Source organism: Rutidosis leptorrhynchoides, chromosome 2, assembly GCF_046630445.1.
Source record: "Rutidosis leptorrhynchoides isolate AG116_Rl617_1_P2 chromosome 2, CSIRO_AGI_Rlap_v1, whole genome shotgun sequence".
NCBI lineage: Eukaryota > Viridiplantae > Streptophyta > Magnoliopsida > Asterales > Asteraceae > Rutidosis > Rutidosis leptorrhynchoides.
The window spans coordinates 362,183,651-362,201,320 of record NC_092334.1 but is presented as its reverse complement, the minus strand read 5'-3'; the positions used below and the strand labels follow the sequence as shown (position 1 = coordinate 362,201,320).

The 17,670-nt window shown below is 39.0% G+C and overlaps 1 non-coding gene across 1 annotated transcript; it reads right to left on the bottom strand.

Annotated features, from left to right (window-relative positions):
* Positions 1–1,526: 1,526 nt before the first annotated feature.
* On the bottom strand, positions 1,527–1,633 carry LOC139894883 (small nucleolar RNA R71). The gene has a single exon (XR_011775361.1). It is a non-coding gene; the product is annotated as a small nucleolar RNA R71 (small nucleolar RNA).
* Between the last annotated feature and the right edge of the window lie 16,037 nt (positions 1,634–17,670).

The window sequence follows — 17,670 nt, the reverse complement described above, 5'->3', positions numbered from 1 at the left end:
CTAGGTTGATTAGTGAATCTTGTTTGAACAAAGGGAACCCTGTTTCAATTTAGTGATCTAATTTCCAATTGATTTGTCTTAACCGATTGGGTGCTTACTGGACCAAGAGGGTAAACCGGGTAACATTGATTGAACAAAATAGGGGTGAATTGTGTGGAGCGAACTCGTAACCAATTGAATCTTAATCTTATAATTAGTTAATTACTAAGTCACAAACGAAAGAGGTCTTTGGTGAGAGGGAACCCTAAGCCAATAAATCTAAGTTTGTCGTGTTTGCTAAAAGAGAACTCTGGGTAAACCGACTCTATAATTGCATGCATTGATAAATAGAACTAGTGCTTAATAACAAATCATCCAACACTGCGAATAGGAGATCTAGGCGAACATTCTTTTATCTATTGAATTCAAATATCTTTACTTTTTGTTGAGTCAGCATTTATTTTTATAAACTTAAAAATACAAAAATATCGTCTTTTACTTTTAATCAATCTATGATTTGGCTAATCGTTAAATAGCCACCAAAACAAACTATCTCGTACTTTCGATTTTCATAGATTAACTTAGTTTATTTTATTAGTTACAATCTTAATGCTCACGTTAAAACTATCCTTGGAACGATTTCGGAATTACCAATTTTATACTATTACACGATCGGGTACACTGCCCGTTAGCGTGTAGTAATCTTTAAACCGGCATTTTCCAGAGATAAATTATATACTAGATTTTACACATCAAGTTTTTGGCGCCGCTGCCGGGGACAGTTGTGTCGAAAATTAAGATTGTTATCTAATTGTTCTTAGTTTAGTTATAGTTTATTATTTCTTTTCGTATATTCTCAGTTGAATCGGTGCGTTTAATCAGTTGTTAGTTGTGATTTCGCAGGTAACAGGTAGTGCATGCCACATACGCGTTCTTCTAATTCTCCGATTCTTCAGCCATTTGCAGAACCCGAAAGAGAGTTATTCAGAGCGTTAAGTCACGAACAACAGTCTACAGTGGATTCATCTTTTTCTTCAAGTGCTAATATAATTAATTTGGGAAGGAGTTCTGAGACTGTGGTGCCCGATACACCACCTGAAATCAGAGAAGAATAAGAATCTTACATTTCCTTAGATCTTTTAGAGACTGAAGATATGACTGATCAAGAACAACCACCTCGTCCTCAGACTATGGCACAAAAGTTGAAGGCCACACGAGGGGGCCAAGGCAACTCGATTACTCAACCGAACATCACTCAGCCTTTTCAAATTACAGGGCCGATCCTGAATTTGATTTCTTCTGATTGCAGATTTTATGGCAAGGATACTAAGGATGCTAACGAGCATCTTCGTAATTTTAATGATGTTTGCAATTTATTTAAGTTGCATGAGGTTGCCGATACTTCAGTCAAGACAAGGCTTTTCCCTTGGACTCTTAAGGGAGAAGCCAAGAGATGGGTAGATAAGCAACCAGAGGGCACGATTACCTCTTGGGAGACTTTGGAGGATAAGTTTTTATCGAAGTTTTTCCCTGTGTCCCGAGCTGCTAGACTTCAAGCAGAAATTTCACAATTTAGACAAAAGAGCAGTGAGACATTATTTGATGCTTGGGACCGTTTTGCTACTTTGTTACGCTCATGTCCTCAACACGGGTTGAATGATTTACAGAAGGTTCAGATTTTCTACAAGGGGTGTGATATTCTGACTCGTCAGACTATTGATCAAGCAGCAGGTGGTACGTTAATGGATAAGACCAAAGAAGAGGCGCTAGAGATAATTGAAAAGCAAGCTGCTTACTCTCACGAATGGCATCAAGATCATGAGTCATTCCATTCAGCTTCAGTTAAGAAGACCGAAACCCATGGTGCATATGACGATTTTGGGTCTATAAGTGCTAAGCTGGATTCCTTTGGTAGGAATTTGGAGAAGATAAATAAGGATATTCATGGTATGAAGGTTGGTTGTGAGTATTGTGGGGGATTACATCTGGCAAAAGATTGTGATGCAGGTTTGACTATGAATCAGAAGGAAGAGATAGCTTATATTAGTCAGCAGAACAACAATCAGTTTCAGGGACGTGCGCAGTTTAATAGGAATTTCAACAATCCCTATAATCCTCAAGGTAATCAAGGTTCGAGGTTCCAGCCAGGTTCTAGTGGAGGATATCAACAGCAAGCTCCAGGGTATTTTCAGAAACCCCAAGCCGAAGAGAAAAAGTCCAATCTTGAAGCTATGATCGAGAAGCTTGTGATATCTCAAACTCAGCTTGTTACTACTGTTACTCAGAACAATGAGAAGAATGATCAAATGTTTCGAAATCAACAAGCAGCGATTCAGAATCTAGAGAAACAAATTGGTCAGCTTGCTAGTCAGAATAATGTGAGGAAACCGGGGGAGTTACCGAGTAAAACTGATAATAACCCAAAGAATGGGCACGTTAATGCTATCACTACACGCAGTGGTTTAGCATATGATTCACTTAGTAAGCCCGATGAGGATGATTTACGAGTGCCGTTGGTTAAGGATAGTGAGCCGGTTATTGTTAGTGAACCGGAGGGGGATAAAGAGCCGGAACAGGTGATTGAGAAGATTGTGAGGGTACCGGAAACTGTTGCTGCTAAACCGGTAGTTAAAGAGTATCAACCACCGCTCCCATTCCCGAGGAAGCAGAGACTGGAGAAGCTAGAGGCAGAAAAGTCCAAGTTCATGGACTTGATTAAAAAAGTTAACATTAATTTGCCTTTTATTGATGTGATTGCAGGTATGCCCAAGTATGCAAGGTTTCTTAAGGACTTGTTAACTAACAGGAAGAAGCTGGAGAACGTTTCTTCAGTCAGGTTGAATGCCGCATGCTCAGCGATAGTTGCAAACAAGCTTCCAGAGAAGCTTGAGGATCCTATGAGTTTTACCATTCCTTGTTTATTGGGTAACTTGGATTGTATGCGGGCGTTGGCAGATTTGGGGGCTAGCATAAATTTAATGCCCTACTCTATTTATTTGAAGCTAGACCCCGGGGAGTTGAAACCCACGCGAATGGCTATTCAGCTAGCAGACCGCTCTATTAAATTCCCTCGTGGAATTATCGAGAATATGCTAGTTAAGACCGGGTCGTTGGTTTTCCCGGCCGATTTTGTGGTGTTAGATATGGAAGTGGATGATAGGATTCCACTGATTTTGGGTCGGCCATTTTTAAATACTGCGAGGTGTATCATTGATGTATATGGCCAACAGTTGACCCTTCGGATAGATAATTTGCATGCAACTTTTTCAATCGACCATACTTTAAAATACCCTGCGTACACCGATGATGTATGCTATTTTCTTAACACTGTGAATGTCCACTCTGAGTTGTTGCAGGAATTCCCAGAGTTACAGGGTTCAGGAGAGTGTTCATTGGTTGAAATTGATGAAGAGTTGCAGGTTGAGGAGGTGGATATTTTGACCACCTTGATGGAAAACGGCTATGAGCCGACTGAGGAGGAGTTCAAAGAACTCGAGCGCGATGCAGATTACCGGAGCAAGTCTTCAATTGAAGAACCTCCCGAGTTAGAATTGAAGCCACTTCCAGATCATTTGGAATACGCTTATTTGCAGGAGGAATCTAAGCTTCCGGTAATTATTTCTTCTTCTCTTACTACAGGTCAGAAAACTGAGCTTGTAACCATGCTGCAGGCCCATAAACCGGCCATTGCGTGGAAAATTCACGACATTAAGGGTATTAGTCCCTCCTATTGCACCCACAAAATCCTAATGGAGGATAACTCCAAACCTGTGGTGCAACGTCAAAGGAGGTTGAACCCGCACATGCAAGATGTCGTGAAGAAAGAGATCATTAAGCTCCTCGATGCAGGTCTGATTTACCCGATCTCTGACAGTCCTTGGATTAGCCCGGTACACTGTGTACCTAAGAAAGGTGGTATGACTCTTACCACCAATGATAAAAATGAGTTAATTTCCACTAGGACTGTCACGGGGTGGCGTGTTTGTATTGACTATCGAAAGTTGAACGACGCCACACGTAAAGACCACTTCCCGTTACCTTTCATGGATCAAATGCTAGAGAGGTTAGCGGGAAACAGCTTTTATTGTTTTCTTGATGGTTTTTCGGGCTATTTCCAAATTCCTATCTCTCCCGAGGACCAGGAGAAAACTACTTTCACGTGCCCGTATGGCACATTTTCATACCGACGCATGCCCTTTGGCCTTTGCAATGCTCCGGCCACTTTTCAAAGGTGCATGATGGCCATATTCTACGATATGATAGAGGATTGCATGGAGGTGTTCATGGATGACTTTTCGGTCTTCGGTGACACTTTTGATTCATGTCTTCTGAATTTAGAACGGATGTTGGAACGGTGTGAAAAGTCTAATCTTGTGCTCAATTGGGAGAAGTGTCATTTCATGGTTCAAGCGGGCATAGTTCTCGGGCACAAGATTTCCAAGGACGGTATTGAGGTGGATCCTGTGAAGGTAACGGCTATTAAGAACCTCCCACCGATGTTAAGGGTGTTCGGAGTTTTCTCGGGCACGCGGGTTTTTACCGGCGGTTTATTAAGGATTTTTCTAAAATCGCTAACCCGATGAACAAACTCCTTGAAAAGGACACGCCGTGGAATTTCTCCGACGAGTGCCAAAAGGCATTCAATCTTCTTAAGGAGAAACTGATCAATGCACCAATCATAATTGCTCCGAATTGGTCCCTTCCATTCGAGCTTATGTGCGATGCTTCCAATTTTGCTGTTGGCTCTGTTTTGGGTCAAAGGGTCGAGAAACACTTCCGACCCATTTACTATGCAAGCAAGACCTTGCAGGGAGCACAATTGAATTATACTACCACTGAAAAGGAGCTCCTTGCGGTGGTCTTTTCTTTTGATAAGTTCAGGTCCTACTTAGTCTTGTCTAAGACGATAGTTTTTACGGACCATTCTGCTCTGAAGTACCTATTTTCGAAACCAGATGCGAAACCTCGACTGCTTAGATGGATCTTGCTTTTGCAAGAATTCGACATCGAGATCCAGGATAAGAAGGGTGCTGAAAATCTAGCGGCTGACCACTTGTCTAGACTCGAGAACCCAAATCTCGAAGTCCTTCACGAATCGAGTATCCATGATGATTTTCCCGATGAATATCTCATGGCGATGGACAAGGTGGATGAGCCGTGGTACGTAGACATTGCTAATTATCTTGTTGGGGGATTCTTGGAAAAATGGTGGTCGCATCAAAAGAGGAAGAAATTCTTCAGTGACCTTAAGTACTATTTCTGGGAGGCTCCCTATCTTTTTCGTTGTTGTCCCGATGGGGTTATCCGCCGGTGCGTTTCCGGTGAGGAGTGTATGCGTATTTTGACCGAGTGCCATAGTGGGCCTACCGGTGGGCATTTTGGACCCCAAATCACGGGGCGTAAAGTCTATGATGCCGGCTTCTTTTGGCCGACAATTTTCTAGGATGCCCACTGGATTTGCAAGTCGTGCGATTCTTGTCAAAGGGCCGGTAAAGTCACCAAACGGGATGAGATGCCTCAGCAAAGCATCCAAGTTTGCGAAATATTTGACGTTTGGGGAATTGACTTTATGGGGCCATTTCCGAAATCTCAGAATTATAGTTACATACTCGTTGCCATTGACTACGTGTCTAAATGGGCCGAAGCGCAAGCTTTACCCACAAACAATGCACGAGTTGTAATTACCTTCCTTAAGCGTTTATTCTCTCGATTTGAAACCCCTAAAGCTTTGATTAGCGATAGGGGTACTCATTTTTGTAACGCTCAAATGGAGAAGGTATTGAAGCGATATGGAGTTCTCCATAAAGTTTCTACTTCATACCATCCCCAAACGAGCGAAAAAGTTGAGAATACCAATCGAGCTCTCAAGGGGATTCTAGAGAAGATGGTGGGGTCGAATCCGAAGGAGTGGGCGAACAAGCTCGATGAAGCTTTGTGGGCGTTTCGAACCGCCTACAAAACGCCAATTGGTACCACTCCTTATCGGTTGGTTTATGGGAAAGTGTGCCATCTTCCGTTGGAGATTGAGCATAAGGCTATGTGGGCACTTAAAAAGTGCAATTTGGATTTGAAGGAAGCCGGACGCCTAAGGGCGGGGCAATTGAATGAGCTTGGTGAATTACGCCTTGATGCGTATGAGAATTCGTTAATTTATAAAGAGAAAACCAAGCAATGGCATGATAGGAAGTTAAAGGGTCCAAAAGATTTTAATGAAGGCGATCGAGTGCTTTTGTTTAACTCTAGATTAAAGCTTCTACCGGGAAAACTTAAGTCCCGGTGGACGGGACCATTTGAGGTTGTTAAGGTGTACCCGTATGGTACAATTGAGTTGAAAAACATAAGCGATACTACGTTTAAGGTTAACGGACATCGTGTGAAGAAGTATTTTGATGGTCCGATGGTGATTGATGACGGGGTTCATGTTGAACCCGATCCTAAGGTTACTTAAAGTTGGAAACGAGTTTTGTGAACGACTCGTTAAACATGGTTCACATTATTGTATAGGTTGTATTAATAGGGTTAATCATGGGTTTGCTGAGTCTTAAATGCTAAATGATTAATTATGATAGATTACTTGCTTGTTTTGTTGGTCGTTTTGGTGTTTAAGGTATTGAAGTTTGCGGCATAGTTTGAAAAAAAAATCGAGGTACCAGTTCCAGGGCATTGCCGCGGCGCGACAATTGGGGTCGCGGCGCGGTATAAAACAGGTTTTGGTTACAGAAAGCCATTTAAAAAGGGGTTTCAAACACGAGCATTGCCGCGGCGCGACATTTGAGGTCGCGGCGCGAGATTTCAAGGGTTTTGTGGGTTACGTATTTTTAAAGAATCAGAATCAGGTGTAGTTGTCTGCCGCGGCGCAGCGACTTATGTCGCGGCGCTACAGATCGGTTGCACAGGTTCCACTCCCCCGGTTTAGGTTTTAAATTAAATGAGTCAACCCGACCCACTAAATACCCGACGGGATTATAAGTCTTTTTAGGGGTTTTGGATCAGTTTTTCACCCACCACTCTCACACTTATCTCTCAAGCAACATTAAATCTCTCAAACCCTAGTTCAATTAACACTAATTGCTACCTAATTTCTTCAATTCATTATGCAAACATGCCGGTTAAGGTCCGATTTTGACTAATCTCTTGCTTTTTCTCTCATGTTTCTTGATTAATTGTATTAATTCTAGGGTTCATGTTTGGAATCTTAAGGGGTTTGTTTAATTGAAACTTTTATGCTTTAGTATGTAATGAATTGTTGATGAATATGATATTATTGTGTTTTCTTCATGAATACTTGTGTAGTTTATACATAATATTGATTCTTAAGATTAGGGTAGTGATAAATCCGAATTTGATGTTGAATGTTTGGGGATATTGCTTGTTAGGGAGATGTTTGCTAATAGATACATGCTTTAGGATAGTGTGGGGTGATTTGGGCGGGTCATTTGTGATTTTGGAAATTGGTAGAACATGATGATTTATGTGATTTATGAGATGTTTATTAAGTTATTGAAATGGTTTATTTTTCATGGAGTAAGTTAATTAGTTAGATGATTTTGTGCAATTGAGTTACATGGAGATTGATAAATGGGACGTTTACATGATATGTTGTTTTGATAATTGGTTTGAATTTGATACCATGGAACACAAACATATGTTGTCAATACTTGCTTTTGTCTAAATACCTAATAGAAGTTGAGACGAGTATTAATGGTGCTTGGTGCAAGTATGTGGAACATGTTCATTTTTCTAACGCTAACTTTTCGATGTTTTGTGTTTGGTTTGGTTTTTTGTTTCATGTGTGTAGAGAAGCAGATTTGATGCTCCATCTTCCTCCTCGGCTCAATCCCGAAGGGAGGAAGAGCGAAGAACTAATCCGGAGGTTTGGTTGCAACAAGTTGAGGAGCAATTCTCGGAATATTTTGGATACATTTCACCTCGGAATATTCAAGCGACTTGGTATTTTAGTTGGGAAGAATTGAATAGTGCATCTAGTGAAGTAAGGGAGGATATTGCTTATATGTTGGTGATGTCGAGACAGGGGGTTGATCTTGGCACTTGGGAACGTGCTTTTTCATTAAGAGACGATCTTTACCGTGAGTTAATTGTTGAGTTTTTCTCCTCTTTGAGTTTCCGTTCTCGAAGGGATGGGACGGATCAAGGCTTTTTGACATTTCATTTAGGAGGGGAAAGTCGAGCCATGAGCCGAATTGATTTGTATCGAGCACTAAATTTATATGAAGAATTAGATGAGAAGTCTTTGATACGTTATTTGAAGAAAGAAACTGAGTTCATCGGGAATCAGGAAGATTATAATGAGCGCGATTTTTGGTTTGAAATTTCAGGTTTAACTCCATTTGTGTCTAATGAGTCGAAGGGCTCCGATATTCGAAGCAGAGATCTACGGTTACTCCATAAACTATTGTCGTGTACTTTTTGTGGACGAAGGAATGGGAATGATAAGGTTAATTCTACCGAGTTGTGGATAATGCATCGATTTCGGCATAATGCGCATGTGGATTTGTGTATGTTGATCGCTACCTATTTATCTAATCAGTCGAGGGAGACACGCTCTTCGAGGCCACTGCTAGGTGGTCATTTTGTTACAAAGATTGCACGATTTTCCGACATCAATTTTAGCAGCTGTACAAGATTGACCGACCCCTTGCAAGTGATGAAACCTTTCAATTTAAGGTTTTATCTTAATGTGCGTTTTGTGATGTGGGATGCGAATCGGGTTGGTTTGGTCGCATATGTTGAGCCACAAGAGCACTAGGCCGGTGGGAATGTTCAAGGAGGTGAAGAGGCGGAGCCGGTTGCTCCGAATGTGCCAGCGGGGGGTCAGCCTTGGGGTATCTCCCAAGAAATTTGGGATAACTTAGTTTCAGGGGTCGATAACGTACAAATCGGTGTGTCAGACAACTTTGCTGCGTTTCGGGGAGAACAACGGTCGCATAATGACCGTATGTGGGAGAGTCAGCAGAGGATCGATGAGAGGACGACTGAGTCTTTGCATGACCAGCAATGGATGGCATATGGAGGTGATTGGCAAAGGTACAACGCTCGTCTTTTCTACTATAACCCGGAGAATTATTATGGTACACAAGCTCAGACACCAGTTTATTATCGCAGCCCAGTTAGGCCCCGCGTTCAGGCCCCGATTTACAGTGAAGAAGAGAGGTTGGATGATGCACGACAGAGGTTCGAGCAGAAGTATCCATACGGCAACTGGCCGTATGATGGGTTTCAGTGAGGAGGGCCTGCTAGACCGTGATTATGTTGTAATTTGTTTTAAACTATTTCCGTTTCGTTGGTTTGTACTTGGTTAATTTTATATTTTGCTTATGTACTGTGGATTTATTTGGGGACAAGGCATTTCGGTACCGGGTGGTACCACCTTGTTCCATTTATGTAGTTTTCTTGTGTTTTTCTTTTCTTAGGTATGTTGGTGAAACAATTTTTCAAGTCTGGCAGTAAGTTCAGCAAAACTACTTGAGTGATGATATTGGTGTGAGGATCGGGAATGGACGATGTTCTTATGCTGGCAGTAAGTTCAGCGCCATCTGTCACTGTCATTCCACGATCAGTGGTTACCTCGATAAGTTTTTATTTTCCTTAACCTTTCAATTTTAATCTATTTTTGATCTCAAGTAAAAGGGACATTGCTTGATCTCAAGTGTGGGGTGGGGATGTAAAATCTCTCGGGTTGGTTGTTAATGGAATCATCATCAAACTAGTTTTGATATTAAAAGACTTGACGTTTCACGGAGTTTTGGTCGTAAAAAAAATTTGAAAAATTTAAAAAAATAAAAAAAAAATAAAACAGAAAAACTAGTTCAAAAATAAAAAAAAGTAGAAAAACAATTGAAAATTCGGCCAAAACCTTAATTTTAAAAATTGGCTTGGTATTTTATGGTATAATTCGTGTTTTCAAAGAAGCCAAAAGTGTTCCACATGTTCATTACAATTAGACATGAAATCCTACGAGTTCGGGGAACTCAATAGTAGGTCACCTGTACCAAAACGGGTGTAAACCGTGAGAGAGCGGTGATTGCATAGCGTGATTGTGACCGAATCACGTGCCAGATCAAAAACTTTTGGTTACTTGGTATAGCAGACTTCCGAAACTATATCATTTTATTATTACATCATCTAATGGTGTGATACTGTGGGAAGAGGAGCCTCGAGCTTCACCAGTGCTGTCCTTTTTAGGAGCAATAGCTACGTGCTTGTGTTTGCTTAGACAACACAACCCATAGCCAAAAGCTATGGCACCCAAAGGTTTTTGGGATTTATTGGAAAGGTAGTATCTACTTCTTACCTTTCTTAAAACAAGCAGAAAAGCTTGTCATGTGGGAAGTAGGAAAACCGGTGTCAATTGAAATAGATTGGCACTTCTGAGTGATTCAGATCCACTCATTAAGGAAGTAAAGTCTTCCGACCGTTTCACTTGGTACGTATACCTCTTAAGCGTACCATTTCATTACCCATCATTTCACGATGAGGTACTGTTAGAGGAGAAAGTCTTGAACTTTCAAAACATGTTCATTATTTTGAATGTGAAATCCTACATGAACATGAAAGTTCATACGTAGGTCATCTGCACCAAGGCGGGTGTCAACCGTATGAACGGTGATAGTGGCGTATAGTCGAAACCGGACCATTCGCTAGATCGAAAACTTAAACAAGGCGATCCTCATTGTTTCTCCTAACAAGGACGATGTTGCACCCGACTACTTTATTTAACCACATAGGATGTATCCATTCCATCCTAAAGGGAGTCAAGTCTCCCGAACGACACACTTGCTGATTTGTTTCAGAAGTTGTAGTCCAGACCAGTTGTAGGGTGACGAAAAATCTTGAAAAGTCATTGCTAAAATTGACTGAAAATCTATCAGGCCTCAACGTCAAACAGGGAAGCTGGTAGTCAAAGCTTATCTCAATGAGGGAGATTTGCTAGCCAAATGGGAAGCGCACCATGATACACAAAATATCAGTGATTGATCAGATTCCCAGTGGATAACCTCCGGAAAGGTAAGATATCAGCTTTTAAGCCTGATGAACCTCAATCTTTATGGTTGACTTAACGGATTAGATGATCACCTCATGATTATTGATGATATCTGGACGTAATGTGTATCCTCCTAAGCACATTATTTTTTTACCGACATCTCGCGATGTTAGGTACTGTGGGAGGCTTGGCTTGACCAATTGCAGGGTAGCCCGTGCATTCTTTGGCACATTTGTTCGATTGCTATACTTTTTGGTGCTCGGTTCCTACTTGATTCCCGTTTACTTTGAAGACTTATTTTTTGAGATTTTCTACTTCATCATTATGGTACGTAATTCGAGGTTAACTTTGGTTGCTATACTAGTTATATATTGATTGCGGTTTGGGAAGTTATTTCGGGGGAATGCAAGTGGGAATCATAATGGTTATTTACTCCAAATCGTGCCCACGCTAGTCGTTAGTTTGGTTTCTTGTTCGTTTGGTTCTGCATACATTTTTGAAGACGTTATTATATGGTAGAAGATTATTATCGAGTTTAATTGCTTGAGGACAAGCAAAACTCTAGTGTGTGGTGGTTTGATATCGCGTATTTTATACATGTTTTCCTTAGCAAATATCGATCATAATTTAGTCCGTTCGGATACGATTTGGTGTTTATTTTGATAATAATGAGAATGTTCGAGTTTGAAGAGCTATTTGTAGAAGAGATGCGGTTTTTGAAGCTTTTGAGGCATTTTGTCGATTGGTTGATATTATTAGTGCACCGAAGATTAAAACGTTAATGTTTTATTGATTAATGAGGTTCTGAGATTATTTAAGCAAGTAAAAAGAGAAAAATAGACGAAGGATTTATTTTCAGTGTTGTGTCGCGGCGAGACAAATGCGTCCGCGGCGCGACAAATGACGAGTTTCCAGATCAGAAGTTGGTTTAAAGAGGGTAAATATTCAAGACTTATGTCGCGGCGCGACATTTTTGGCCGCGGCGCGATCGGGTGTCTGTTCAGGCAATTTTTGGCAAGTATAAAAGGCACGAAAAATACCCTAATTATTCATTCTTCCATCCAGACGAATTGGGGCAACTTTTGGACGATTTTTGGTGATCTTTGAAGAACTTCAAGGTCATTCTAACACATCAATCATTCCGGAAACAAGTCTCGATCCGTTTATCGTTCAAGATTCAATCATTAATTAGGTTAATCTCTTTGTTTAAAACAATGAATTCTTCTATTACTTTGATTGTGATTTTTGTTCTAGCCATGATTTTTGGCTAAACTTTTAATGTTGTCTAGATTGAATATTTGCATGTGTTTGGATGATACTTTGTAGCTTTATTAATTAATACATGATAATTATGAGTTTTGATTAAGAACCATTCTTGTGGGTGTTGATTATTGTTACTAGGTTGATTAGTGAATCTTGTTTGAACAAAGGGAACCCTGTTTCAATTTAGTGATCTAATTTCCAATTGATTTGTCTTAACCGATTGGGTGCTTACTGGACCAAGGGGGTAAACCGGGTAACATTGATTGAACAAAATAGGGGTGAATTGTGTGGAGCGAACGCGTAACCAATTGAATCTTAATCTTATAATTAGTTAATTACTAAGTCACAAACGAAAGAGGTCTTTGGTGAGAGGGAACCCTAAGCCAATAAATCTAAGTTTGTCGTGTTTGCTAAAAGAGAACTCCGGGTAAACCGACTCTGTAATTGCATGCATTGATAAATAGAACTAGTGCTTAATAACAAATCATCCAACACTGCGAATAGGAGATCTAGGCGAACATTCTTTTATCTATTGAATTCAAATATCTTTACTTTTTGTTGAGTCAGCATTTATTTTTATAAACTTAAAAATACAAAAATATCGTCTTTTACTTTTAATCAATCTATGATTTGGCTAATCGTTAAATAGCCACCAAAACAAACTATCTCGTACTTTCGATTTTCATAGATTAACTTAGTTTATTTTATTAGTTACAATCTTAATGCTCACGTTAAAACTGTCCTTGGAACGATTTCGGAATTACCAATTTTATACTATTACACGATCGGGTACACTGCCCGTTAGTGTGTAGTAATCTTTAAACCGGCATTTTCCAGAGATAAATTATATACTAGATTTTACACATCAGTCTCCTGTCTGTTAGAATGAGGTTGGGGATGCTCAACTCACAGGTCCAGCAATTATTCATGAGACTACCAAGAAAATCGTACAGATTAAAGAAAGATTGAGAACTGCCAGAAGTCGGCAAAAGAGCTATGCCACAAGGAGAAGGAAATATATTGAGTATCAGGTCGGTGACGATGTTATGTTGAAAGTATCACCTTGGAAGGGTGTGGTACGATTTGGTAAGAGATAAAAGTTGAATCCTCGTTTTTTTGGACTGTTTAAGATTATTGAGAGAGTTGGACCCGTGGCTTATGGTTTGAAATTGCCACAAGAACTCAGTGCTGTTCACGACGTTTTTCACGTGTCGAATTTGAAGAAGTGTTTGGCCGAGGCTGATGAAACTATTCCTCTGGAGGAACTTCATGTTGATAAGCAACTTCATTTTATTAAGGAACCTGTTGAAATCATGGATCGAGAGGTTAAGACTCTTAAGCAGAGTAGAATTCCTATTGTTCGAGTTAGATGGAACGCCAGACACGGTCCCAAGTTCACTTGGGAGCGTGAAGATCAGATGAAGCAGAAGTACCCGCATTTGTTCCCAGATGCTGAGTCAACCCCTGCACCTGCTTAAATTTCGGGACGAAATTTCCGTAACGGGAAGGTACTGTAACGACCCTACTTTTTTCGTTATCTTTTACCGTTAATTATTTAATGACCGTTAATTGTTATTCATACCACGTCATTTCTATGACCTATATTGTTATTTTAGTAGTAATATATTAATTATTATATGCTATGTGAATATTTGTATTCATATTTTAAATTGTACGTTTCTACGTGTCGCGGATTTCTATCCGGTGAATCATTTCGGTTTTCAAACCAACGGTCAGACTTTTGAGATTTTTGAATCTTAATTATTTTAAATATGATATTTTAATATCATATGATTATATATAGTGTTTATATATTTTATTTGTCGCGTAATTGTTATCTCTCCGAAAAATCAATCGCGTAGTAGCGTTTTCGCATTTTGGGCTTCGATCGGGCTTTTGGGCCACAAGATTATTATCTAGTCATCAAATTGGGCTAAGTGAGCCCACTCCCTTGTGATGGTTTGGCCGAATACCCCCATGGATGGGGGGTATGTGTCACTTTTTGAAACTTGAGATTTACTTGATCAAAACCTAGCATACTACTTCATTTTAACCTAAAAATTCTTTTATCCCTTTCCCTTTTCTCTCTAGGCCATCCCATATCACCATAATCATCATCAATTCATCATCAAATCAAGCTTGGATCATAGGGCTTTTTACATAATCGGATTGCTTTCGTTCTTCTCTACGCGTTCATATAAATCAATTTTTGATTAGGGTCGGCGTTGCGATCATTCCTGATCACTTTACTTCATTTGCTGTTCGCATATTTGTGTGGTTACTTTGTTTGCTATTAAGGTGAGTTATAGTCTCATTTTTCTATTTTAAATCTTTTGGGATGAGAATACATGCAATTTATTTATATTTTGGACACAAGTGGAAGTTGGTTTAAATTATTCATTGTGAGTTGAACAAAAATATTCCCTAGTCTGGTAACTGTAATCACTGGTTTCTACTGGTGAACGCGAATCCTATGGATAGATCTATCGGGTTTGACAACCCCATTTCGAGCTAGTCGCGCTAGCAATTTATAATTGGAATGTTTAGTACTTCGTATTTTGTTGTAGATACACTTGTTCGGTGTATATTATTTATTGTGTTTGGCAAGGGTAAATAAATGGTTAAGTGGTTACCAGGTGGCTCACGGAAAATGGAATAATATTTTTATATGTTTTCTAGCATATAATTTTGTGGTCCAAAAAGGAGTTTTTATGTTTTCAAACATAAATTTTTATGGTTTTTATTAAATATTGTTTGCAATATTGAACCTATAATTCACTCAACATTTTTGTTGACAGTTACTCGCATATTTTATTCTCATGTTCATGATTGATTGCTTCCGCTGTGCTTAGAGAGTCTGCATATTTATGATGGCAGCTTTTGTTAAACAATAACTTGCATTCTATTTTGATACATTTAATAGTGGATGATGTTGACTTTGTTTTGGTCAACTTTTGGTTAAGTAATAATGTATGATTTTTCTAAACTTACATATTTTGATAGGTTTCCTTTATATGAAATCATTTTTAAATAAAGAATGCAAGGTTATTTATTAAATTCATATAGAGTTATGATCAAGCTGTGGGACCAAGATAACGATGGTCGTCAAGTGTACTTTGACGGGTCGTTAAATTGCGTATCCATCCGGTTATTCAACCATTTTTCTTTCAGTAAATTGGTTCTGGTAACATTACCTCTGCATGGTTTGATGTTCGGAGCAGTTAGGTCGTTTAGATAACATCATTACTGCTAATGATATTCACATTTTTGGGATAAAAAAGAAGGTTAACGGATTTATTAGTGAGTCAAATTGGTTATGGCCAGATTCATGGAGTACGAAATACCCACGGTTGATGCAGCTCATCGTGCCTTCGATTTCTACGTAGATCTGACGAGATTGTTTGGATTGGTATTGACAATGTTACACGGTCAATTTTGGTTAACCAGGAATGGGAGGCTATCCGGCCGAGGTCAAATTCTGTCAAATGGTTCCTGATGCTTTAGTTTTCTCAGTGTATCCAGAGGCACTCGCTTGGCTTTTGATGGGAGAAAGGCTAAAGACTCAAGATAAACTCAAAAAATGGGAGATTTATAATATGCAATTGATTTGTTCGCTTTGTAAGTTATGCGCTGATTCTCACAATCGTTTATTTTGTGAGTGCTCATATGCGAATAGAGTTTGGAACAAGACTGCTACGACGAATTGTCTGCCTACGCTTCCAAATTGGAAAAGTTGTATGCAATGGTATGCTTGTTTCGGCTGCTAGGAATATTTCAATCATGGTGGTTGCGAAAATTGTTTTTGGAGCGTTGGTTTATTTTATTTAGCAGGAAATGAACAACATGATTTTCAAAAAGTCTCACTGTATTGAATTGAAGCTGTTTGATGATATTTTTAGTACGGTCCATCTGAAACTAATGTCCTTCAGGTTCAAGAATTCAGCAAAAGTGGAGATGATGAAGACGACATGGCAGATTCACTAATTTTTTGTGTTATGTCGCTTTGTTTGCTATGAGTCTTTGATGTTCTTTGTAGTTGGTTGTTTTTTGTAGCTTCAGGATTCTCTTTTGTTCGTGCTTTGTATTGTGGTCATTCTTTAATAAAATTTACCGAGGTAACCCTTTATCCAAAAAGACTTTCATTTACTTTCATTTATAGATCGGAATAATGTGATAAAAGTTTTATGTGCCCTTACTTTATTCATGTAGAACCAAAAAATTGGTAAAAAGTAAGGGGTAAGATTGAAATACATGTAACAGATTGACCTGCATTTTTTTTTATTTATAAAAATGTGTTTTTTGTCCGGAGACAACATATTTGAGACGGTGGGAGTAGGTTATTAAAAAACATGTTACTCTCTCCGTCTCATACTTATTGTCCGAGACAATAAATACATAGTTTAAGAAAAAGTAACTGGTGCATGTACTTTTTGTATATTTTCTAACTTTATTTCTTACTTTTTACCTATCTATTTTTCTTACATGTATAAATAGGAGCATAAAAGAACTTTATCACATTATTCTTTTTCATTTATGAAAATGAATAATTAATTGTAGACAAAAAAAATACTGAATAATAGAATTGGAATAAATATGTAATGATTGTTTATAGTTTAGAATGAGTGAATTAAAAACTGTGAAATGAAAGAGGACATAAGGTTCTTGTTTTTCCAGCCCAATCACAACTATACAAGATAATTACTGCATCGATCAAGGGTGTAAGGATTCTTGTGAGAAAATTAAAGCAAGGTGCATCCCTGACCCGTCTAATGAAGCACCTGTTATTCACAACAAAGAAATTAAAATCAAGAACAAGGGTAAAATCACAAGTAACGATTGGATTGATCATGTTCCAATTCTTTCGGGCGTTTTTGACACTTCAAATGAAATTCATCACGTCATTGGCGATGATAAATCAGTGAAGAACAGCAGCCTTCCCAACAATTGTTTTGGTGGTAAAAAACTAACCTTTAAAGAAGAGATAGCCAACTTCGGGGTTATGATGCAAAATATGGCCGATTACGATACCCCAATAAAGAAATCAAAGCCATGAGGTCAACTGGAACATTGAGGATCTCTTCTTTCAATTTTTGGAAATTCAATGCTTCCCTCAAGGCTCCTTTTTGGTTCTGCCTCAATCGTTTTTTTTTTCTCCTCATCTTGCTCCTTCATAAATGTTCTTTTCACCGTCATCACGAATTTACATCTTCAAGTCTTTTTCGTCACTGGTTCTAATAATCATCCGAATCATTACCGGATTGTTGTGCTTTTTAATTTCATTGATTAAAAAAAAAAAAAGTTGGATAATATACCTCTTTGTTTTATCAAGTCTCTGGTATTTCTTTTTCTTTAGGTGTCGAGTTTCTTCATGATTCCAATTGATGTTGATTCGCCTTCAATTCGTCATTCGTCGTTACAGTTTAAGT